General features: G+C 47.2%; 1 long non-coding RNA gene across 2 annotated transcripts in view; it reads right to left on the bottom strand.

Annotated features, from left to right (window-relative positions):
• The window catches only part of LOC124034587, a 96,805-nt gene that overhangs the window by 16,942 nt on the left and 54,678 nt on the right, over positions 1–25,185 (bottom strand). For both annotated transcript variants that reach the window (XR_006838591.1, XR_006838590.1), the window contains exon 3: positions 1–40. This exon is cut by the window's left edge and continues 47 nt beyond it. This is a non-coding gene — a long non-coding RNA (uncharacterized LOC124034587). The remainder of the gene's footprint in view (positions 41–25,185) is intronic.

Below are 25,185 nucleotides of genomic sequence, written 5' to 3'. Positions count from 1 at the left end.
CTGGTACTCTCTGTCCGGCTCCCGATGACTCCTCTCTCACCTGAAACAGAATAACACAATGGGACGTTAGAAGTGTTTCATGAGCACACCGAAGTGACACAGACTTGACTTCCCTTGATGTGACTTTGGGATTTTTGACCTATTTTTCTGGTATTGTTTGTGCCTCTTGTAGAAGCATTTGACAGTAGAGTCATGACTAAAATCTGACTATTGTGACATCACGACATAATTGTACCCCCTCTCCCCCTCTTCCCCACCAGTCGGAGGTACATCTAAAGAGTTTCAGAAAGTCTGAATTATTTACTTGGTTTTCCTTTAACCCTCAGCAAATGCACAGGGTGCAAGGTTTAAAATATCCCCCCTGAGGATCTGAGAATGTGTGTGTATGTGTGTGTATGTGTGCAAGATTGTATTTGTGGCATAACACACTCACGTGCAAACACACACACACTCACTAGCACAAGTGAACTCATCAGAGCATCATTATGAGGGTACTGCCATGCAGTCCCAGATGGGATTCTGTGTGTGTGTGTGTGTGTGTGTGTGTGTGTGTGTGTGTGTGTGTGTGTGTGTGTGTGTGTGTGTGTGTGTGTGTGTGTGTGTGTGTGTGTGTGTGTGTGTGTGTGTGTGTGTGTGTGTGTGTGTGTGTGTGTGTGTGTGTGTGTGTGTGCGTGTGTGTGTGTTGGAGAGAAAAATACTTAGTCTTATTCTAAAATGGATTAAATAAAACATTTTCCTCATCAATCTACACACAACCCCATAACGTCAAAGTGGAAACAGGTTTTTAGAAATTGTTGCGAATTTATTAAATATAAAAACAGAAATACCTTATTTACATGAGTATTCAGACCTTTTGCTATGAGACTCGAAATTGAGCTCAGGTGCATCCTGTTTACATTGATCATCCTTGGGATGGTTCTATAACTTGATTGGAGTTCAACTGTGGTAAATTCAATTGATTGGACATGATTTGGAAAGGCACACACCCGTCTATATAAGGTCCCACAGTTAACAGTGCATGTCAGAGAAGAAACCAAGCCATGATGTCGAAGGAATTGTCCGTAGAGCTCAGTCACAGGATTGTGTCGAGGCACAGTCCTGGGAAGGGTACCAAAAATGTTTTGCAGCATTAAAGATCCCCTAGAACGCAGTGGCCTCCATCATTCTTAAATGGAAGACGTTTGGAACCACCAAGACTCTTCCTAGAGCTGGCCGCATTGCCAAACTGAGCAATCTGGGGAGAAGGGACGTGATCAAGAATCCGATGGTCATTCTGACATAGCTCCAGAGTTCCTCTGTTGATATGGGAGAAACTTAGAGAAGGACAACCATCTCTGCAGCACTCCACCAATCAGCCCTTTATGGTAGAGTGGCCAGACGGAAGCCACTCCTCAGTAAAAGGCACATGAGAGCCTGCTTGGAGTTTGCCAAGAGGCACCCAAAGGTCTCTGACCATGTGAAACAAGATTCTGTGCTCTTATGAAACCAAGATTGAGGTCTTGGCCTTGCTTCACATCTGGAGGAAACCTAGCACCATCCCTACGGTGAAGCATGGTGGTGGCAGCATCATGCTGTGGGGATGTTTTTCATCGGCAGGGACTGGGAGACTAGTCAGGATCGAGGGAAATATGAACGGATTTTCCTTGATGAAAATCTGCTCCAGAGTGCTCGGGACCTCAGATTGGGGTGAAGGCTCACCTTCCAACTGGACAACAACCCTAAGTATACAGCCAAGACATTATATCCTTCCTGTTTGGCCCTGTCCGGGGGTGTCCTCGGATGGGACCACAGTGTCTCCTGACCCCTCCTGTCTCAGCCTCCAGTATTTATGCTGCAGTAGTTTATGTGTCGGGGGCCTAGGATCAGTTTGTTATATCTGGAGTACTTCTCCTGTCCTATTCGGTGTCCTGTGTGAATTTAAGTGTGCTCTCTCTAATTCTCTCTTTCTCTCTTTCTTTCTCTCTCTCGGAGGACCTGAGCCCTAGGACCATGCCTCAGGACTACCTGACATGATGACTCCTTGCTGTCCCCAGTCCACCTGGCCGTGCTGCTGCTCCAGTTTCAACTGTTCTGCCTTATTATTATTGGACCATGCTGGTCATTTATGAACATTTGAACATCTTGGCCATGTTTTGTTATAATCTCCACCCGGCACAGCCAGAAGAGGACTGGCCACCCCACATAGCCTGGTTCCTCTCTAGGTTTCTTCCTAGGTTTTGGCCTTTCTTGGGAGTTTTTCCTAGCCACCGTGCTTCTACACCTGCATTGCTTGCTGTTTGGGGTTTTCGGCTGGGTTTCTGTACAGCACTTTGAGATATCAGCTGATGTACGAAGGGCTATATAAATAAATTTGATTTGATTTGACATTGCAGGAGTGGCTTCGGGACAAGTCTCTGAATGTCCTTGAGTGGCCCAGCAAGAGCCCGGACTTGATCCTGATCGAACATCTCTGGAGACACCTGAAAATAGCTGTGCAGCAACACTCCCCATCCAACCTGACAGAGCTTGAGAGGATTTGCAGAGAAGAATGGGAGAAACTCCCCAAATACAGGTGTGCCAAGCATGTAGTGTCATAACCAAGAAGACTCAAAGCTGCCAAAGATGCTTCAACACTGAGTAAAGGGTCTGAATACTTTTTCTTGCTCACATTTCTAAAATGCTGGGCAATTGTGCACCGCCCTATGGGACTCCCAATCACGGCCGGTTGTGATACAGCCTGGAATCAAACCAGGGTGTGTGTAGTGACACCTCAAGCACTGAGATGCAGTGCCTTAGACCGCTGCGCCACTTGGGAGCCCAAGTAAATTATGTTGTTTGTGCAGTCACAAAGCTTTGCTGAGAAAGCCATTATCAGCAACCATAAAACCCCTAAACACAAATTAACACCTATAGTTCATGTACCCCTCATCACACACACACACACACACACACACACACACACACACACACACACACACACACACACACACACACACACACACACACACACACACACACACACACACACACACACACACACACACACACACACACACACACACACACACACACACACACACCATAAGACGGCATTAATCTCAAAATAGGAGCTAAACAAAGATGGTGTTGTAGCAACATTCTGGGTGAGTTGAGAATAAATTGGACCAAAGATGTTGAGCTGATGATTCAAAGAGCATTGTGGCAGATGAAAGGTGACTGTAATTGATATCTGTCTGTCTACAGCTAACTGGCTTCAGTCTGTGTGAGTGAATATTAATGTCACAGAGATATGTGGTTCATAATGGATCTCTATGCTTCCCCCCTCTCCCTCCACTTTCCCCCTCTGCCCTTGGCCATGTCGCTGTGGTATCTCCCTGGCATGCTGAAGGGTTGTCATGGATACCACCAGACACATCCGCCATGAGCGGAGGGATGCTGAGCGCTTCAGTGGGGCCGGCGCCAACATTGTCCCCCTTCCATATCCCTGCCCCCATCGCCCCCGCCAACACCCACCCTCTCCCTTTCCCCCTTCACCTACCACCCCCCTCACCCCCATTCTATACGGCTCTTTCTCCCCTTTTTGGCTGGCTCGGCCTGAGACTAAACAGCAGCTATCCCAACCCCATACCAGGGTCCTGTCTGCCTTTCAGAAGAGTGATAATGAATTCATGGCAGAGTAGGAGGTACAGGAGACACAGACATGGCTGAACCAGGAGTAACGCAATACAACAACACACCAACAAACCTAAACAGATTTATCTCCAGGGCTATATCCTTGAATGAGCTGAATGAGACAATAAAATGTACTCTACTTGTGCGTATTTGTGTGTGTGTAGTTGGCTGTAGCCCATGATGCTTGTGGTTCATCCCGTATGTATTTGAACCATCTGATCCCTCTTTGCTTAACAACACTTGTTCCCTACGAGCTGTGCACTTTTCTATTGAGGGGAACAGAGGTATGTTAATTCTTGTTCACACTCAAGTTATGCACTTCATCATAGATGCATACAGTATTACAACACAGAAAATATTCTGCAGAAAATCCTGACTCGCAAAGAGAAGAAGTGAAGTGGTTAATATTTGATGATACATCCCTCCTCCTCCCTTTAATAGGTTTTACAATATGGCAGCGCTCTCTTCTTGCACGTATGCTCAGGAAAAATCATCCTCTGTTATTGGAAGGATAATTTGAAGTGTCAATTATTCTTATGCAAATGCATGTACAGTTTCTCACGTCTGAAAAGGTTGGGTGCACAGATGGGTGCACCCACAACTCTCACAGTGCCTCCCCCTCTGTAGCTCCAAGAGAATAAAGCTGCCAGACAAAGACAGCTTGCATAATGGCACTGTGATATTTGCATGCTTATTGTCCATGCTGAGCACCAAAAAAATTGCAAATGGGCAATACAATACTAGAGCACTAAGCATGGCCTCGATGGGCCATTCTACGTCAAAACAGTAAAGATATTGTAGGGTATGCAATACTATTTTTTTTACATATTTTTTTTGTTATTTGTTATTTCACTTTATTTAACCAGGTAGGCCAGTTGAGAACAAGTTGTCATTTACAACTGCGACCTGGCCAAGATAAAGCATAGCAGTGCGACAAAAACAACAACACAGAGTTACACCTGGGATAAACAAACATATAGTCAATTATTTTTATTTTACCTTTATTTAACCAGGCAAGTCAGTTAAGAACAAATTCTTATTTTCAATGACGTCCTAGGAACAGTGAGTTACTTGCCTGTTCAGGGGCAAAATTACAGATTTGTACCTTGTCAGCTCAGGGGTTTGAACTTGCAACCTTCCGGTTACTAGTCCAACACTCTAACCACTAGGCTACCCTGTACAGTTCTAATGTAGGAAATGTGCAAGTAGAGATACTGGGGTGCCAAAGAGCCAAAAAAATATGGGGATTGTTTACTTACCTATTGTTCACCTAACACCTTTTTTGCACTCTTGGTTAGAGCCTGTAAGTAAGCATTTCACTCTAAGGTCTACACCTGCTGTATTCAGCACACATGACAAATAAACGTAGATTTGATTTGATTATCTCTACTTGCACATACATCTTCTGCACATCAATAACTCCAGTGTCTAATTGGTATATTGTAATTACTTCGCTACCATGGCCTATTTATTGCCTTACCTCCCTTATATTACCTTATTTGCACACAATGTATACAGATTTTCTACAACTGTGTTGTTGACTGTATGTTTGTTTATTCCATGTGTAACTCTGTGTTGTTGTATGTGTCGAACTGCTTTGCTTTATCTTGGCCAGGTCACAGTTGTAAATGAGAACTTGTTCTCAACTGGCCAACCTGGTTAGATAAAGGTGGAATAAAATAAAGAATAAATAAAAACAGATAGGGACAGAGAGCGATATAGAGAGACATGAAGAGAGACATATAGGGACAGAGAGCGATATAGAGAGACATGAAGAGAGACAGATAGGGACAGAGAGCGATATAGAGAGACATAGAGAGAGACAGATAGGGACAGAGAGACATGAAGAGAGACAGATAGGGACAGAGATATAGGGACAGAGACATAGAGAGACATGAAGAGAGACAGATAGGGACAGAGAGCGATATAGAGAGACATGAAGAGAGACAGATAGGGACAGAGAGCGATATAGAGAGACATGAAGAGAGACAGATAGGGACAGAGATAGGGACAGAGAAAGCGATATAGAGAGACATGAAGAGAGACAGATAGGGACAGAGAGCGATATAGAGAGACATGAAGAGAGACAGATAGGGACAGAGAGCGATATAGAGAGACATGAAGAGAGACAGATAGGGACAGAGAGCGATATAGAGAGACATGAAGAGAGACAGATAGGGACAGAGAGCGATATAGAGAGACATGAAGAGAGACAGATAGGGACAGAGAGCGATATAGAGAGACATGAAGAGAGACAGATAGGGACAGAGAGCGATATAGAGAGACATGAAGACAGATAGACAGATAGGGACAGAGAGCGATATAGAGAGACATGAAGAGAGACAGATAGGGACAGAGAGCGATATAGAGAGACATGAAGAGAGACAGATAGGGACAGAGAGCGATATAGAGAGACATGAAGAGAGACAGATAGACAGGACAGAGAAGAGAGACAGATATAGAGAGACATGAAGAGAGACAGATAGGGACAGAGAGCGATATAGAGAGACATGAAGAGAGACAGATAGGGACAGAGAGCGATATAGAGAGACATGAAGAGAGACAGATAGGGACAGAGAGCGATATAGAGAGACATGAAGAGAGACAGATAGGGACAGAGAGCGATATAGAGAGACATGAAGAGAGACAGATAGGGACAGAGAGCGATATAGAGAGACATGAAGAGAGACAGATAGGGACAGAGAGCGATATAGAGAGACATGAAGAGAGACAGATAGGGACAGAGAGCGATATAGAGAGACATGAAGAGAGACAGATAGGGACAGAGAGCGATATAGAGAGACATGAAGAGAGACAGATAGGGACAGAGAGCGATATAGAGAGACATGAAGAGAGACAGATAGGGACAGAGACAGATAGGGACAGAGAGCGATATAGAGAGACATGAAGAGAGACAGATAGGGACAGAGATAGGGACGATATAGAGAGACATGAAGAGAGACAGATAGGGACAGAGAGCGATATAGAGAGACATGAAGAGAGACAGATAGGGACAGAGAGCGATATAGAGAGACATGAAGAGAGACAGATAGGGACAGAGAGCGATATAGAGAGACATGAAGAGAGACAGATAGGGACAGAGAGCGATATAGAGAGACGATACAGAGAGAGACATGAAGAAGAGACAGATAGGGACAGAGAGCGATATAGAGAGACATAGGGAAGAGAGACAGATAGGGACAGAGAGCGATATAGAGAGAGAGAGACATGAAGAGAGACAGATAGGGACAGAGAGCGATATAGAGAGACATGAAGAGAGACAGATAGGGACAGAGAGCGATATAGAGAGACATGAAGAGAGACAGATAGGGACAGAGAGCGATATAGAGAGACATGAAGAGAGACAGATAGGGACAGAGAGCGATATAGAGAGACATGAAGAGAGACAGATAGGGACAGAGAGCGATATAGAGAGACATGAAGAGAGACAGATAGGGACAGAGAGCGATATAGAGAGACATGAAGAGAGACAGATAGGGACAGAGAGCGATATAGAGAGACATGAAGAGAGACAGATAGGGACAGAGAGCGATATAGAGAGACATGAAGAGAGACAGATAGGGACAGAGACATGAAGAGAGACAGATAGGGACAGAGAGCGATATAGAGAGACATGAAGAGAGACAGATAGGGACAGAGAGGGACGATATAGAGAGACATGAAGAGAGACAGATAGGGACAGAGAGCGATATAGAGAGACATGAAGAGAGACAGATAGGGACAGAGAGCGATATAGAGAGACATGAAGAGAGACAGATAGGGACAGAGAGCGATATAGAGAGACATGAAGAGAGACAGATAGGGACAGAGAGCGATATAGAGAGACATGAAGAGAGACAGATAGGGACAGAGAGACAGATATAGAGAGACATGAAGAGAGACAGATAGGGACAGAGAGCGACATATAGAGAGACATGAAGAGAGACAGATAGGGACAGAGAGCGATATAGAGAGACATGAAGAGAGACAGATAGGGACAGAGAGCGATATAGAGAGACATGAAGAGAGACAGATAGGGACAGAGAGCGATATAGAGAGACATGAAGAGAGACAGATAGGGACAGAGAGCGATATAGAGAGACATGAAGAGAGACAGATAGGGACAGAGAGCGATATAGAGAGACATGAAGAGAGAGACAGATAGGGACAGAGAGCGATATAGAGAGACATGAAGAGAGACAGATAGGGACAGAGAGCGATATAGAGAGACATGAAGAGAGACAGATAGGGACAGAGAGCAGACATGAAGGGACAGGGAGAGCGATATAGAGAGACATGAAGAGAGACAGATAGGGACAGAGAGCGATATAGAGAGACATGAAGAGAGACAGATAGGGACAGAGAGCGATAGAGAGACATGAAGAGAGACAGATGAAGAGAGACAGACAGATAGGGACAGAGAGCGATATAGAGAGACATGAAGAGAGACAGATAGGGACAGAGAGCGATATAGAGAGATATAGACAGAGACATAGAGAGACAGAAGAGAGACAGATAGGGACAGAGAGCGATATAGAGAGACATGAGAGACAGATAGGGACAGATAGGGACAGACAGATAGGGACAGAGAGCGATATAGAGAGACATGAAGAGAGACAGATAGGGACAGAGAGCGATATAGAGAGACATGAAGAGAGACAGATAGGGACAGAGAGCGATATAGAGAGACATGAAGAGAGACAGATAGGGACAGAGAGCGATATAGAGAGACATGAAGAGAGACAGATAGCGATATAGGGACAGAGAGAGACATAGAGAGAGACAGATAGGGACAGAGAGCGATATAGAGAGACATGAAGAGAGACAGATAGGGACAGAGAGCGATATAGAGAGACATGAAGAGAGACAGATAGGGACAGAGAGCGATATAGAGAGACATGAAGAGAGACAGATAGGGACAGAGAGCGATATAGAGAGACATGAAGAGAGACAGATAGGGACAGAGAGCGATATAGAGAGACATGAAGAGAGACAGATAGGGACAGACAGATAGGGACGATATAGAGAGACATGAAGACAGAGACAGATAGGGACAGAGAGGGACGATATAGAGAGACATGAAGAGAGACAGATAGGGACAGAGAGCGATATAGAGAGACATGAAGAGAGACAGATAGGGACAGAGAGCGATATAGAGAGACATGAAGAGAGACAGATTGTTATGCAGGTGAAGGAGGACCCAAACGCGACTTAACAGAAACAGAGTTTATTAATGCTCAAAACCGAATAACTGAAATCCTCTAGATAGTAGAGGGGAAAACAACTGGAGAAGCGGCCACAGACTGCAGGTCGCTTCGGGTAGGCGCAGGCCGTAGTCAACTGAGACACCTGCTCACACGCAGCGTCTGAAGAAGGCACAAAACACGACAGGACAGGGTGATACACAATCACGGCAAAAACACGACAGGACAGGGCGAAACGCAATTACAGCATGGAATACAAAACAAGGAACCGATGGAACAGGAACGGATCACAAAGGAATAAATAGGGAGTCTAATCAGGGAAAGGATCGGGAACAGGTGTGGGAAGACTAAATGATGATTAGGGGAATAGGAACAGCTGGGAGTAGGAACGGAACGACAGAGAGAAGAGAGAGCGAGAGAGTGAAAGGGGGAGGGGGAGAGAGAGGGATAGAACCAAACAAGACCAGCAGAGGGAAACGAATAGCATGGGGAGCACAGGGACAAGACATGACAATAAATGACAAACATGACAGTACCCCCCACTCACCGAGCGCCTCCTGGCGCACTCGAGGAGGAATCCTGGCGGCAACGGAGGAAATCATCGATGAGCGAACGGTCCAGCACGTCCCGAGACGGAACCCAACTCCTCTCCTCAGGACCGTAACCCTCCCAATCCACTAGGTATTGGTGACCCCGTCCCGAGAACGCATGTCCATAATTTTATGTACCTTGTAAATAGGTGCGCTCTCGACAAGGACGGGAGGGGGGAGGGAAGACGAACGGGGTGCGAAGAAAGGGCTTAACACAGGAGACATGGAAGACAGGATGGACGCGACGAAGATGTCGCGGAAGAAGCAGTCGCACAGCGACTGGATTGACGACCTGGGAGACACGGAACGGACCAATGAACCGCGGAGTCAACTTACGAGAAGCTGTCGCAAGAGGAAGGTTGCGAGTGGAAAGCCACACTCTCTGGCCGCAACAATACCTTGGACTCTTAATCCTGCGTTTATTGGCGGCTCTCACCGTCTGTGCCCTGTAACGGCAAAGTGCAGACCTCACCCTCCTCCAGGTGCGCTCACAACGTTGGACAAACGCTTGAGCGGAGGGAACGCTGGACTCGGCAAGCTGGGATGAGAACAGAGGAGGCTGGTAACCCAGACTACTCTGAAACGGAGATAACCCGGTAGCAGACGAAGGAAGCGAATTGTGAGCGTATTCTGCCCAGGGGAGCTGTTCTGCCCAAGACGCAGGGTTCCTGAAAGAAAGGCTGCGTAGTATGCGACCAATCGTCTGATTGGCCCTCTCTGCTTGACCGTTAGACTGGGGATGAAACCCGGAAGAGAGACTGACGGACGCACCAATCAAACGACAGAACTCCCTCCAAAACTGTGACGTGAATTGCGGACCTCTGTCTGAAACGGCGTCTAACGGGAGGCCATGAATTCTGAATACATTCTCAATAATGATTTGTGCCGTCTCCTTAGCGGAAGGAAGTTTAGCGAGGGGAATGAAATGTGCCGCCTTAGAGAACCTATCGACAACCGTCAGAATCACAGTCTTCCCCGCAGACAAAGGCAGACCGGTAATGAAGTCTAAGGCAATGTGAGACCATGGTCGAGAAGGAATGGGGAGCGGTCTGAGACGACCGGCAGGAGGAGAGTTACCCGACTTAGTCTGCGCGCAGTCCGAACAGGCAGCCACGAAACGGCGCGTGTCACGCTCCTGAGTCGGCCACCAAAAGCGCTGGCGAATAGACGCAAGAGTGCCTCGAACACCGGGATGACCCGCTAACTTGGCAGAGTGAGCCCACTGAAGAACAGCCAGACGAGTGGAAACAGGAACGAAAAGGAGGTTACTAGGACAAGCGCGCGGCGACGCAGTGTGCGTGAGTGCTTGCTTAACCTGTCTTTCAATTCCCCAGACTGTTAACCCGACAACACGCCCATAAGGAAGAATCCCCTCGGGATCAGTAGAAGCCACAGAAGAACTAAACAGACGGGATAAGGCATCAGGCTTGGTGTTCTTGCTACCCGGACGGTAAGAAATCACAAACTCGAAACGAGCGAAAAACAACGCCCAACGAGCTTGACGGGCATTAAGTCGTTTGGCAGAACGGATGTACTCAAGGTTCTTATGGTCTGTCCAAACGACAAAAGGAACGGTCGCCCCCTCCAACCACTGTCGCCATTCGCCTAGGGCTAAGCGGATGGCGAGCAGTTCACGGTTACCCACATCATAGTTGCGCTCAGATGGCGACAGGCGATGAGAAAAATAAGCGCAAGGATGAACCTTATCGTCAGACTGGAAGCGCTGGGATAGAATGGCTCCCACGCCTACCTCTGAAGCGTCAACCTCGACAATGAATTGTCTAGTGACGTCAGGAGTAACGAGGATAGGAGCGGACGTAAAACGTTCTTTTAGAAGATCAAAAGCTCCCTGGGCGGAACCGGACCACTTAAAACACGTCTTGACAGAAGTAAGAGCTGTGAGAGGGGCAGCAACTTGACCGAAATTACGAATGAAACGCCGATAGAAATTAGCGAAACCTAAAAAGCGCTGCAACTCGACACGTGACCTTGGAACGGGCCAATCACTGACAGCTTGGACCTTAGCGGAATCCATCTGAATGCCTTCAGCGGAAATAACGGAACCGAGAAAAGTAACGGAGGAGACATGAAAAGAGCACTTCTCAGCCTTTACATAGAGACAATTCTCTAAAAGGCGCTGTAGAACACGTCGAACGTGCTGAACATGAATCTCGAGTGACGGAGAAAAATCAGGATATCGTCAAGATAGACAAAAACGAAAATGTTCAGCATGTCTCTCAGAACATCATTAACTAATGCCTGAAAAACAGCTGGCGCATTGGCGAGACCGAACGGCAGAACCCGGTACTCAAAATGCCCTAACGGAGTATTAAACGCCGTTTTCCACTCGTCCCCCTCTCTGATGCGCACGAGATGGTAAGCGTTACGAAGGTCCAACTTAGTAAAGCACCTGGCTCCCTGCAGAATCTCGAAGGCTGATGACATAAGGGGAAGCGGATAACGATTCTTAACCGTTATGTCATTCAGCCCTCGATAATCCACGCAGGGGCGCAGAGTACCGTCCTTCTTCTTAACAAAAAGAACCCCGCCCCGGCCGGAGAGGAAGAAGGCACTATGGTACCGGCGTCAAGAGACACAGACAAATAATCCTCGAGAGCCTTACGTTCGGGAGCCGACAGAGAGTATAGTCTACCTCGAGGAGGAGTGGTCCCCGGAAGGAGATCAATACTACAATCATACGACCGGTGAGGAGGAAGGGAGTTGGCTCGGGACCGACTGAAGACCGTGCGCAGATCATGATATTCCTCCGGCACTCCTGTCAAATCGCCAGGTTCCTCCTGAGAAGTAGGGACAGAAGAAACGGGAGGGATGGCAGACATTAAACACTTCACATGACAAGAAACGTTCCAGGATAGGATAGAATTACTAGACCAATTAATAGAAGGATTATGACATACTAGCCAGGGATGACCCAAAACAACAGGTGTAAACGGTGAACGGAAAATCAAAAAGAAATAGTCTCACTGTGGTTACCAGATACTGTGAGGGTTAAAGGTAGTGTCTCAAATCTGATACTGGGAAGATGACTACCATCTAAGGCGAACATGGGCGTAGGCTTATCTAACTCTCTGAAAGGAATGTCATGTTTCCGAACCCATGCTTCGTCCATGAAACAACCCTCAGCCCCAGAGTCTATCAAGGCACTACATGTAGCGCCCGAACCGGTCCAGCGTAGGTGGACCGACAAAGTAGTACAGGACTTTGATGGAGAGACTTGAGTAGTTGCGCTCACCTGTAGCCCTCCGCTTACAGATGAGCTCTGGCTTTTACTGGACATGAATTAACGAAATGTCCAGCAACTCCACAATAGAGGCACAGGCGGTTGGTGATCCTCCGTTCCCTCTCCTTATTCGAGATGCGAATCCCTCCCAGCTGCATGGGCTCAGTCTCAAAGCCAGAGGGGGAGATGGCTGCGATGCGGAGCAGGGAAACACCGTTGATGCGAGCTCTCTTCCACGAGCCCGGTGACGAAGATCTACCCGTCGTTCTATGCGGATGGCGAGAGCAATCAAAGAGTCCACATCTGAAGGAACCTCCCGGGAGAGAATCTCATCCTTAACCACAGCGTGGAGTCCCTCCAGAAAACGAGCGAGCAGCGCCGGCTCGTTCCACTCACTAGAGGCAGCAAGAGTGCGAAACTCAATGGAATAATCCGTTATGGACCGTTCACCTTGGCATAAGGAAGCCAGGGCCCTAGAAGCCTCCCCACCAAAAACTGAACGGTCAAAAACCCGAATCATCTCCTCTTTAAAGTTCTGGAAATCGTTAGAGCAAACAGCCCTTGCCTCCCAGATAGCTGTGCCCCATTCTCGAGCCCGGCCAGTGAGGAGTGAGATGACGTAAGCAACCCGAGCTCTCTCTCTAGAGTATGTGTTGGGTTGGAGAGAGAACACAATCTCACACTGCGTGAGAAAGGAGCGGCACTCAGTGGGCTGCCCGGAGTAGCAAGGTGGGTTATTAACCCTAGGTTCTGGAGGCTCGGCAGGCCAGGAAGTAACAGGTGGCACGAGACGTAGACTCTGGAACTGTCCAGAGAGGTCGGAAACCTGAGCAGCCAGGTTTTCCACGGCCTGGCGAGCAGCGGACAATTCCTGCTCGTGTCTGCCGAGCATGGCTCCTTGGATCTCGACGGCAGTGTAACGAGCGTCAGAAGTCGCTGGGTCCATTCTTTGATCGGTTCCTTCTGTTATGCAGGTGAAGGAGGACCCAAACGCGACTTAACAGAAACAGAGTTTATTAATGCTCAAAACCGAATAACTGAAATCCTCTAGATAGTAGAGGGGAAAACAACTGGAGAAGCGGCCACAGACTGCAGGTCGCCGGGTAGGCGCAGGCCGTAGTCAACTGAGACACCTGCTCACACGCAGCGTCTGAAGAAGGCACAAAACACGACAGGACAGGGTGATACACAATCACGGCAAAAAACACGACAGGACAGGGCGAAACGCAATTACAGCATGGAATACAAAACAAGGAACCGATGGAACAGGAACGGATCACAAAGGAATAAATAGGGAGTCTAATCAGGGGAAAGGATCGGGAACAGGTGTGGGAAGACTAAATGATGATTAGGGGAATAGGAACAGCTGGGAGTAGGAACGGAACGACAGAGAGAAGAGAGAGCGAGAGAGTGAAAGGGGGAGGGGGAGAGAGAGGGATAGAACCAAACAAGACCAGCAGAGGGAAACGAATAGCATGGGGAGCACAGGGACAAGACATGACAATAAATGACAAACATGACACAGATAGGGACAGAGAGCGATATAGAGAGACATGAAGAGAGACAGATAGGGACAGAGAGCGATATAGAGAGACATGAAGAGAGACAGATAGGGACAGAGAGCGATATAGAGAGACATGAAGAGAGACAGATAGGGACAGAGAGCGATATAGAGAGACATGAAGAGAGACAGATAGGGACAGAGAGCGATATAGAGAGACATAGAGAGAGACAGATAGGGACAGAGAGCGATATAGAGAGACATGAAGAGAGACCGATAGGGACAGAGAGCGATATAGAGAGACATGAAGAGAGACAGATAGGGACAGAGAGCGATATAGAGAGACATGAAGAGAGACAGATAGGGACAGAGAGCGATATAGAGAGACATGAAGAGAGACAGATAGGGACAGAGAGCGATATAGAGAGACATGAAGAGAGACAGATAGGGACAGAGAGTGACAGAGAGAGAGAGAGACATAGAGAGAGAAAAAGAGAGAGACATAGAGAGACAGATAGGGACATCGAGAGACAGAGAGAGAGAGACATAGAGAGAGACAGATCGGGACAGAGAGAGATAGAGAGAGAAAAAGAGAGAGACAGATCGGGACAGAGGGAGATAGAGAGAGACATAGAGAGAGAAAAAGAGAGAGACAGATCGGGACAGAGAGAGAGACGTAGAGAGACATAGAGAGAGACAGATAGGGACAGAGATATATAGAGAGACATAGAGAGACATAGAGAGAGACAGAGAGAGACATAGAGAGACCTAGAGAGAGACAGAGAGAGAAACAGATAGGGACAGAGATATATAGAGAGACAGAGAGACATAGAGAGAGACAGAGAGAGACATAGAGAGACCTAGAGAGAGACAGAGAGAGAAACAGATAGGGACAAATAGATACATAGAGAGAGACAGATAGGGACAGAGAGAGACATAGAGAGAGACAGATATAGACATAGAGAGGCATAGAGAGAGACAGATAGGGACAGAGAGAGACAGAGAGAGAGACAGATAGGGACAGAGAGAGACATAGAGAGAGACATAGCGAGAGAAAGATAGATAGGGACAGAGAGACATAGAGAGAGACATATAGGGACAGAGAGAGATAGAGAGAGAAAAAGAGAGAGACAGATCGGGACAGAGAGAGACAGAGAGAGACATAGAGAGACATAGAGAGAGACAGATAGGGACATAGAGAGACATAGAGAATGACAGAGAGAGACAGAGAGAGAGACAGATAGGGACAAAGAGATACATAGAGAGAGACAGATGGGGACAGAGAGAGACATAGAGAGACATAGAGAGAGACAGATATAGACAGAGAGAGGCATAGAGAGAGACAGATAGGGACAGAGAGAGACATAGAGAGACATAGAGAGAGAAAGATAGAGACAGAGAGAGAGACAGATAGGGACAGAGAGAGACATAGCGAGAGAAAGATAGGGACAGAGAGACATAGAGAGAGACAGATAGGGACAGAGAGACATAGAGAGAGACAGATAGGGAAAGAGAGAGACAGATAGGGACAGAGAAAGACAGAGAGAGGTACAGAGAGAGACAGAGAGAGAGACAGATAAGGACAGAGAGAGACAGAGAGAGACAGATAGGGACAGAGAGAGACATAGAGAGAGAAAAAGAGAGAGACACAGAGAGAGAGAGAGACATAGAGAGAGAAAAAGAGAGAGACAGATCGGGACAGAGAGAGAGACATAGAGAGAGACAGATAGGGACAGAGAGAGATAGAGAGAGAAAAAGAGAGAGACAGATCGGGACAGAGGGAGACAGAGAGAGAGAGCGAAAGAGACATAGAGAGAGACAGATAGGGACAGAGATAGATAGAGAGACATAGAGAGAGACAGATAGGGACATAGAGAGAAATAGAGAGAGACATAGAGAGACATAGAGAGAGACAGAGAGAGAGACAGATAGGGACAGAGAGAGACATAGGGAGACATAGAGAGAGACAGATATAGACAGAGAGAGGCATAGAGAGAGACAGATAGGGACAGAGAGAGACAGATAGAGACATAGAGAGAGATAGAGAGAGACAGAGAGCGTCAGAAAGAGACAGAGAGAGAGACAGATAGGGACAGAGAGAGACAGAGTGAGACATAGAGAGAGACATATAGAGACAGAGAGAGAGTGAGATTGTGCGAGACAGGCAGACCGACAGACAGACAGACGGACAGACAGAGGGACAGAGGGACAGAGATCCGGCAGGGGAAAGTGAGACAGGTGGGGATAGAGTCCTTTTCCCTGACCCTCTCAGCTGATGTGACAGTTTTAAAAAAGCCTTTTCAGGCCCGAAACCGAATCAAACAACCTGCTGCAGAGTCTGGTTACATGACAACAATGGACTCCATTCACCTTCTGTCTCAACACAGCAGCTTTTTCCACAAGTTCCTTTTCTGTATTATTTGCTCAAAGGGTGGAGAGAGTGGGGTGGGGTGGGGGTGGGGGGCCTGTGTGGAGATATTTTAGACGATAATGGTGTTTCACAGATTATATGGTATCAGTGAGACGTGTTTGTTTTGAGCTGTCTGCCTCTCCAGCCAGTGAAAAATGGCTATAGAGCCTCACTCGCACCCTGGACCCTCAGAAAACACGAGAGAAACTTAGTTAAAGCCCTCAGATAGCTGAAGATGCCAATATGATTAACCTTTGAAGAGGGGACAGATTAATTCATGTCTACACAAAATATTAAATATTCTCAAATTTGTGAAAATTGGATGAGTATGCTTAGATGAGTGTGCTTTTCAGTGTATGCATGGTTACTAAAATCTCTTATAAAAAAGGTTTCCAAAAGGGTTCTTTGGCTGTCTCCGTAGGACAACTCTTTTTTGTTCCAGTTAGAACCATTTTGGATTCCATGTAGAACTGTCCGTGGAAATGGATTTACATGGAACCCAAAAGGATTCTACCTGGAACCAAAATGGTTCTACCTGGAACCAAAAAGGCTTCTTCAAAGGGAAACGCTATGGGGACAGCTGAAGAACCCATTTAGGTTCTAGATAGCACCTTTTTTTTCTAATGGTGTGTGTGATATTGGGTATCAATTTTGATAGGGTTCTGATTGGTTTGTTATTGGGGATCATATACTTGTGTTCACATTGACATGCTCAGTGTGCCCTGGCATTCAACATGTTAGCCAACTACACCAGGCCCTATAAGCCTCTCTGTCAACAACACAACATCAGATTAACATCAGATTGACAACTACCTGACAAAAGACAACAAACACCAAACCCTCAGAAGCACTTGGCAAATGAAATAATTATACACTGTAAGGTATTAGAGAAGGTTGTCAGGGAAGTTAGAGAAACCTGGTCTGACCTATTAGGTGGGTCTAAAATCATGACAAGGGGCAAACAAAATGTCCACTCATATCCCATCGCAAACAGTTGTTCAACAACACAGACGATAACAGAGACGCTTTTTCTCTCTCTTTCTTCTTCTCCCCATTCTCTCTCTTCCCAAAATGTGTGCCATAGACGTCAAAACGGTAAGGGGAGTCCTTTTGAGTGGGCAGGCAGCCTGCTGGACCACAGAGCGGATAAACATCCATGTCAGGAGAAAGCGATCCGGGCCCTCTCACACTGAGCCCATGCTCTCCTGGGAAAAACACTGCTCATACAATGGATAGAGAAGGCCTTTTGTTGAGTCCCTGAGAGCTGTGGGGCTCCGTCTGGATCACACACACACACACATACACGCTAGCACGCGCACACAGGCATTTTACATCTGCCTAAACTCCGGGTGACTGAGTAAAGTTACTTCCTCCTTCACAGTGGCTAAAGGTAGTGAGGTAGTGAGGAGAGGTAGTGAGGTATTTAGGAGAGGGATTTTTGAAATGGTGATAAATGGACAAATAGATTAGATGTCTAAAACAGTCGTCGCTGTATGAGTTACCCACCAGGATTCTGACAACAATTCCTAAAGCAGGAAGTGCTAGGGTGTGTGTGTGTGTGTGTGTGTGTGTGTGTGTGTGTGTGTGTGTGTGTGTGTGTGTGTGTGTGTGTGTGTGTGTGTGTGTGTGTGTGTGTGTGTGTGTGTGTGTGTGTGTGTGTGTGTGTGTGTGTGTGTGTGTGTGTGTGTGTGTGTGTGTGTGTGTGCGTGGAAGTGGAGGCCGCTGAGGGGACGATGGCTCATAATAACGGCTGGAATAGGATGAATGGAATTATATAAAATACATGGTTTTCATGTGTTTGATAACATTCCATTCGCTCCATTACACTCCATTCCAGCCATTGTTATGAGCCGTCCTCCCCTCAGCGGCCTCCAAGAGGGCTGTCATGTGACTTTTACTGAGGAGTGGCTTCTGTCTGGCCACTCTACCATGAAATCCTGATTGGTGGAGTGCTGCAAAGATGGTTGTCCTTCTGAAAGTTTCTCCCATCTCCACAGAGGAACTCTAGACCCCTGTCAGAGTGGCCATCGGGTTCTTGGTCACCTCCCTGACCAAGGCCCTTCTTCCCCGGTTGCACAGTTTGGCCGGATGGCCAGCTCTAGGAAGAGCTTCCATTAAAGAATGGTGGCGGCCATTGTGTTCTTGGGGACCTTCAATGCTGTAGAATTGTTTTGGTACCCTTCCCCAGGTCTGTGACTGGACATAATCCTGTCTCTCTACGGACAATTATTTTGTGACTTGGTTTTTGCTCTGTCAACTGTGGGACCTTTCATAGACAGGTAAATGCCTTTCCAAATAATTTCCAATTAATTGAATATACCTCAGGTAGACTCCAATCAAGTTGTAGAAACATCTCAATGATGATGAATGGAAACAGGATGTACCTGAGCTCAATTTCAAGTCTCATGGCAAAGGGTCTGAATAGTTATGTAAAGAAGGTATTAAAAAATATATATATGTAATTCAATCAATTTTAGAATAAGGGTGTAACGCAACAAATGTGGAAAAAGTCAAAGGGTGCATATGTAGGGTCTTTATAGGGGCCATGCTGCATTTCTTTAGCCGCCTGACGTGCCAATGTGGTGAGACCATTTCAGGTCCTCAGTAATGTGCCAAGGAACTTTAAGGTTTTGACCTCATCCATTGCGACCCTGTCGATGTGGACAGGGGAGTGCTCTCTCTGCTCTCTCCTGTAGTCCAAGATCAGCTCCTAGTTTTTATTTGACTTGACTCCTCCAGGGCTTTAACCTCCTCCCTGTAGGCTCGTTGTTGTTGTTCATCGGGCTTACCACTGTCGTGTCATCAGCTAACTTGATGATTGAGTTGTAGTCATGCATAGCCACACAGTCGTGGGTGAACACGGAGTACAGGGGGGGCTGAGCACACACCTCTGGGGGGCCCCTGTTCGGGATCAGCGTGGCAGAGGTGTTTTTGCCTACCATCACCAGCTGCGGTCGGGCGGTCAGGAAGTCAAGGATTGCACATGGAGAAGTGACAAGCTAGTGACAAGCTTGGAGGGCACTATAGTGTTGAAAGCATAGCTGTAGTCGATTAATAGCATTCTCACACTCCTCTTGTCCAGTTGGGATAGGGCGGTGTACAGTGCAACGGCGATTGCGTCATCCATGGATCTGTTGGGGCAGTATGCAAATTCTAGTGGGTCTAGGGTATCGGCAAGGTGGAGGTGATATGGTCCTTGACTAGCCTCTCAAAGCACTTCACAGAGGTGAGTGCTATGGGGTGACAGTCATTTAGTTCAGTTACCTTAGCTTGCTTGGATATAGGGACAATGTTGGACATCTTGAAGCAGGTGGGAACAACAGACTGTAATACAGGGAGAGGTTGAATATGTCCGTAAAACACTCAAGCCAGCTGGTCTGAACACTCACTGAGGACGTGGCTTGGTATGCCATCCAGGCCAGCAGCCTTGAAAGGCTTAACACGCTTGAAAATCCTACTAACGTTGGCTACAACACGGCACAATATGGGGAATATACTAACAATACAGGAACAAGAAAAAAACTGCAACCCTTTTTTCCCTCCCAAGAATCTATTAGAATAAATTGACATCCCATCGGCTGCCTCACTCCAGGCCAGCCACCGCTCATGTAGACTATGGGAATCCTCCTCCTAAATGAGCTCACACTACTCAGCCTATTCTTCCCCACTCAGAAACTCTGCTTTCTCCAAGACACCCCCTTTTCCAGTCCCCCAAGTTCCCACAGACCCCTTTCTTCCCCCCACTCCCTCCCCCAGCTCTCCACCCTCTCTACCCCCTCGCTTCAACTCCAATTTGGGCACAATGAAGTTATTCTGGCTGACAGTTTGGCCAAGAAAATAGGTGCTGTTTGGGCCGGCTGTGTGGCCCTGAAGTGGGTCCATTCTCCCCCCCTCGCCAGCTCAGTTACCGAAGGCCTGGCTGCCGGGACACAGATGCCCCCTGTCCCCACACTCCCACCCTGACTCAAACAATTAGCCTCAAACTACAAGGAGGCAAAGAGAGAGTCTCCCTTCCTATTTCTACCAATCAACCAGATCTTCCCACAAACACACCATATAGTCCACCTCACATCCAGCCAGGTCACCAGTGATACAAGTCAGTTTTAGATATCCATCCATGTCTGGATATAAGGATGTTGGGAGATGTCGTGGAAACTGGCCCCTAGGGGAAACAGTGAGCGATGTTACCTCCAAGTAAGTTTTGATTTTGCTAGGGTGTTAGGGATGGGGATGTCAGATGGGCGCAAGCATCTGCCTGGTTCAGTTCAAATCCAGCGATAGAAGGGTGTTTTGACATTTTTGTTTTAAGCCTATCCCAAACCCTTACCTTAACCATTGGGAGATTCTCAAACGTCAAATTTCGAACTTGCAACCTCTGATTCCAAAGGTTGCAAGTTTGAATCCAGTGATGGAACGTTGTTTTTGAAAAAAAAAAACTTTATGCATATCCCAAACATTAACCCTTACCTTAACCACTCAGAGTTAATGCCAAACCTTCAAACGTCAGAGTTAATGCCTAAACTTAACCTTACACACTTCCAATTTCAACATTTCCAACAACTTCTAAATTGTACATTTGAGAAACATGGATGAACATCTAATTCTGACATGAGACTCTAAGAGCTAGTTGCACACATCACCCAAAATCCCCAAGTGTGTGTGTGTGTGTGTGTGTGTGTGTGTGTGTGTGTGTGTGTGTGTGTGTGTGTGTGTGTGTGTGTGTGTGTGTGTGTGTGTGTGTGTGTGTGTGTGTGTGTGTGTGTGTGTGTGTGTGTGTGTGTGTGTGTGTGTGTGTGTGTGTGTGTGTGTAGTCTAACATTAGCTCCCTCCATCTGGCTGTGTCACTGAGTTCACCTTTACCACCATAGAAAGCCACAGCGCTCATCCAAGTTAATTGAGAACTCTGAGATAGATAACAACAACGCCCAGTCACTCAGTGGGGGGATAGAGATGAGGAGGGATATAGACACAGACACAGTGCATGTGTGTATGGGGTAAGCTGACAGTCACTGGACACTTTTTCTTTCTTCACTCTTCCAGTCCTAAGGTATAGAAGGAATCTGTAACATTTCAGTAACTTTTATCTTTGTGAAAGCATGTGTCAGATATGATTTTGTCTCAGGAGAATGGTATAGAGACAAAGCATTCAGCTCTCTCTTCTCAGCCCTGTGAGAAGGCTTCGGTCCCTTTTACTGAGCAGCAAGATACACCAATACATCTGGATGCACACATACACCCCCCCCAATCCCTTACACACTCACACATTCACTCACATATTCTCTCTCTCTCAATTCAATTCAATTCAATTCAATTCAACTCAAGGGCTTTATTGGCATGGGAAACATGTGTTAACATTGCCAAAGCAAGTGAGGTAGATAATATATAGATAATAGATAATATATAAAGTGAAATAATCTCTCTCTCTCTGTGTGTCTCTCTGTGTCTCTCTCTGTGTCTCTCTGTGTCTCTGTGTGTGTGTGTCTCTCTCTCTCTCTCTGTCTCTCACTCACTCACTCACTCACTCACTCACTCACTCACTCACTCACTCACTCACTCACTCACTCACACTCACACACACACACACACACACACACACACACACACACACACACACACACACACACACACACACACACACACACACACACACACACACACACACACACACACACACACACACACACACACACACACACAGCAAAATGTACACATGAAAACATGTCTGGGAGAGGTCCTGATGAGGGCTCCATATGTCCAAGCCTTGTATATCACCCTTCCAGCCCCCCAGCACTCCACCAGACCACCATAACTTAGTTTTCTCTTCCACACAAAGTTTGGGCCAAGCTTGGCTGGGCTCATTGGGAGGCCTTTCTCTGGGGCCAATGAAGCTTGACAGACCTCCAACAACAGACCTCCAACAATGGAGCTAATCACAGCAACCGCAACCCCTCCCCCCTCTCTCTCTACCCTCAGCCTGGGCAAGCGGAGAGGCTAGCTTAGAAAGGCTAGCTCAGAGAGGCTAACTCCAAGAGGCTAGCTCCAAGAGGCTATCTCAAAGAGGCTTGTTAAACGAGCGTAGGTCAAAGAGGCTAGCTCAGGGAGGATAACTCAAACTGGCTTGCTCACAGAGGCTAGCACAGAGAGGCTAACTCACAGAGGCAAGCTCAGAGAGGATAGCTCAGAGAGACTAGTTTAGAGAGGCTAGCTCAGAGAGGCTAACTCGACGCTAACTAGAGCATAACGGACCTATTTTTTATTTTTTACCCCCGGATTCCCACCACAAACGGAACATTCTTCAGCTGGATCTTCACAACTAGCTATCGAGCTAAACAGCAACCCTGGTTGATTACTCCTGGCTAGTGTTTCCACCCACGTAGCTTGAAGCTAGCCCGGCCAGAGCTCCTAGCATACTCCTGGGCTACAATACCTTGACTACGACCGGTCTATCGATGTCACCGCATGAGGAGGAATAAACAGACTCACCCCATCGCAACGTCCTCCAAAGGCTAACTCTCTAGCCCTCGCTATCTCCTTGCTTGCTAACTCGGCATGCTAACTGCTAGCTTGTTTAGCTTGTTTAGCCCAGAACACACCCAAGAACCTCCAGAAGCTAACCAGCTAGCTACAAGCTATTTAGCTACCAGCTAGCTAGCTACAAGCTACTTAGTCATTGTTAGTTTTCTTAACCTGGATAACACTCGCCAGCCCCCCTGCCCCTGGACTCTGATCACTTGGCTACATAGCTGATGCACGCTGGACTGTCCATTAATCACGGTACTCGATTCTGCTTGTTTGTTTTATCTGTCGGCCCCATTGCCTAGTCAATGCCATTTTACCTGCTGTTGTTATGCTAGCCGATTAGCTGTTGTCTCACCCACTGTTTTAGCTAGCTTTCCCAATTCAACACCTGTGATTACTGTATGCCTCGCTGTATGTCTCTCCCAAATATCAATATGCCTTGTATACTGTTGCTCAGGTTAGTTATCATTGTTTTAGTTCACTATGGAGCCCCTAGCCCCACTCCTCATACCCCTGATACCTCCTTTGTCCCTCCTCCAACATATGCAGTGACCTCACCCATTACCACCAGCATGTCCAGAGATAAAAACCTCTCTCATAATCACCCAGTGCCTGGGCTGACCTCCGCCATACCCGCACCCCACCATACCCCTGTCTGCGCATTATGCCCTGAATATATTCTACTATGCCCAGAAACCTGCTCCTCTAATTCTCTGTCCCCAATGCTCTAGGCGACCAGTTTTGATAGCCCTTAGCCGCACCCTCATACTACTCCTTCTCTGTTCCGCGGGTGATGTGGAGGTAAACCCTGGCCCTGCATGTCCCCAGGCACCCTCATTTGTTGACTTCTGTGATCGAAAAAGCCTTGGTTTCATGCATGTCAACATCAGAAGCCTCCTCCCTAAGTTTGTTTTACTCACTGCTTTAGCACACTCTGCTAACCCTGATGTCCTTGCCGTGTCTGAATCCTGGCTCAGGAAGGCCACCAAAAATTCAGAGATGTCCATACCCAACTTTAACATCTTCCGTCAAGATAGAACTGCTAAAGGGGGAGGAGTTGCAGTCTACTGCAGAGATAGCCTGCAAAGTAATGTCATACTTTCCAGGTCCATACCCAAACAGTTCGAACTACTAATTCTGAAAATCACTCTCTCCAGAAATAAGTCTCTCACTGTTGCCGCCTGCTACCAACCCCCCTCAGCTCCCAGCTGTGCCCTGGACACCATTTGTGAATTGATTGCCCCCCATCTAGCTTCAGAGTTTGTTCTGCGAGGTGACCTAAACTGGGATATGCTTAACACCCCGGCAGTCCTACAATCTAAGCTAGATGCCCTCAATCTCACACAAATCATCAAAGAACCCACCAGGTACAACCCTAACTCTGTAAGCAAGGGCACCCTCATAGACGTCATCCTGACCAACTGGCCCTCCAAATACACCTCCGCTGTCTTCAACCAGGATCTCAGCGACCACTGCCTCATTGCCTGTATCCGCTACGGTGCCGCAGTCAAACGACCACCCCTCATCACTGTCAAACGCTCCCTAAAACGCTTCTGTGAGCAGGCCTTTCTAATCGACCTGGCCCGGGTATCCTGGAAGGACATTGACCTCATCCCGTCAGTTGAGGATGCCTGGTCATTCTTTAAGAGTAACTTCCTCACCATTTTAGATAAGCATGCTCCGTTCAAAAAATGCAGAACTAAGAACAGATACAGACCTTGGTTCACTCCAGACCTGACTGCCCTCGACCAGCACAAAAACATCCTGTGGCGGACTGCAATAGCATCGAACAGTCCCCGCGATATGCAACTGTTCAGGGAAGTCAGGAACCAATACACGCAGTCAGTCAGGAAAGCTAAGGCCAGCTTCTTCAGGCAGAAGTTTGCATCCTGTAGCTCCAACTCCAAAAAGTTCTGGGACACTGTGAAGTCCATGGAGAACAAGAGCACCTCCTCCCAGCTGCCCACTGCACTGAGGCTAGGGAACACGGTCACCACCGACAAATCCATGATTATCGAAAAACTTCAACAAGCATTTCTCAACGGCTGGCCATGCCTTCCGCCTGGTTA

This window comes from Oncorhynchus gorbuscha, linkage group LG04, assembly GCF_021184085.1.
Source record: "Oncorhynchus gorbuscha isolate QuinsamMale2020 ecotype Even-year linkage group LG04, OgorEven_v1.0, whole genome shotgun sequence".
Taxonomy (NCBI): Eukaryota; Metazoa; Chordata; class Actinopteri; order Salmoniformes; family Salmonidae; genus Oncorhynchus; species Oncorhynchus gorbuscha.
Note: the sequence above shows the minus strand (reverse complement) of the source record. Positions and strands in the feature narration are given on the sequence as shown.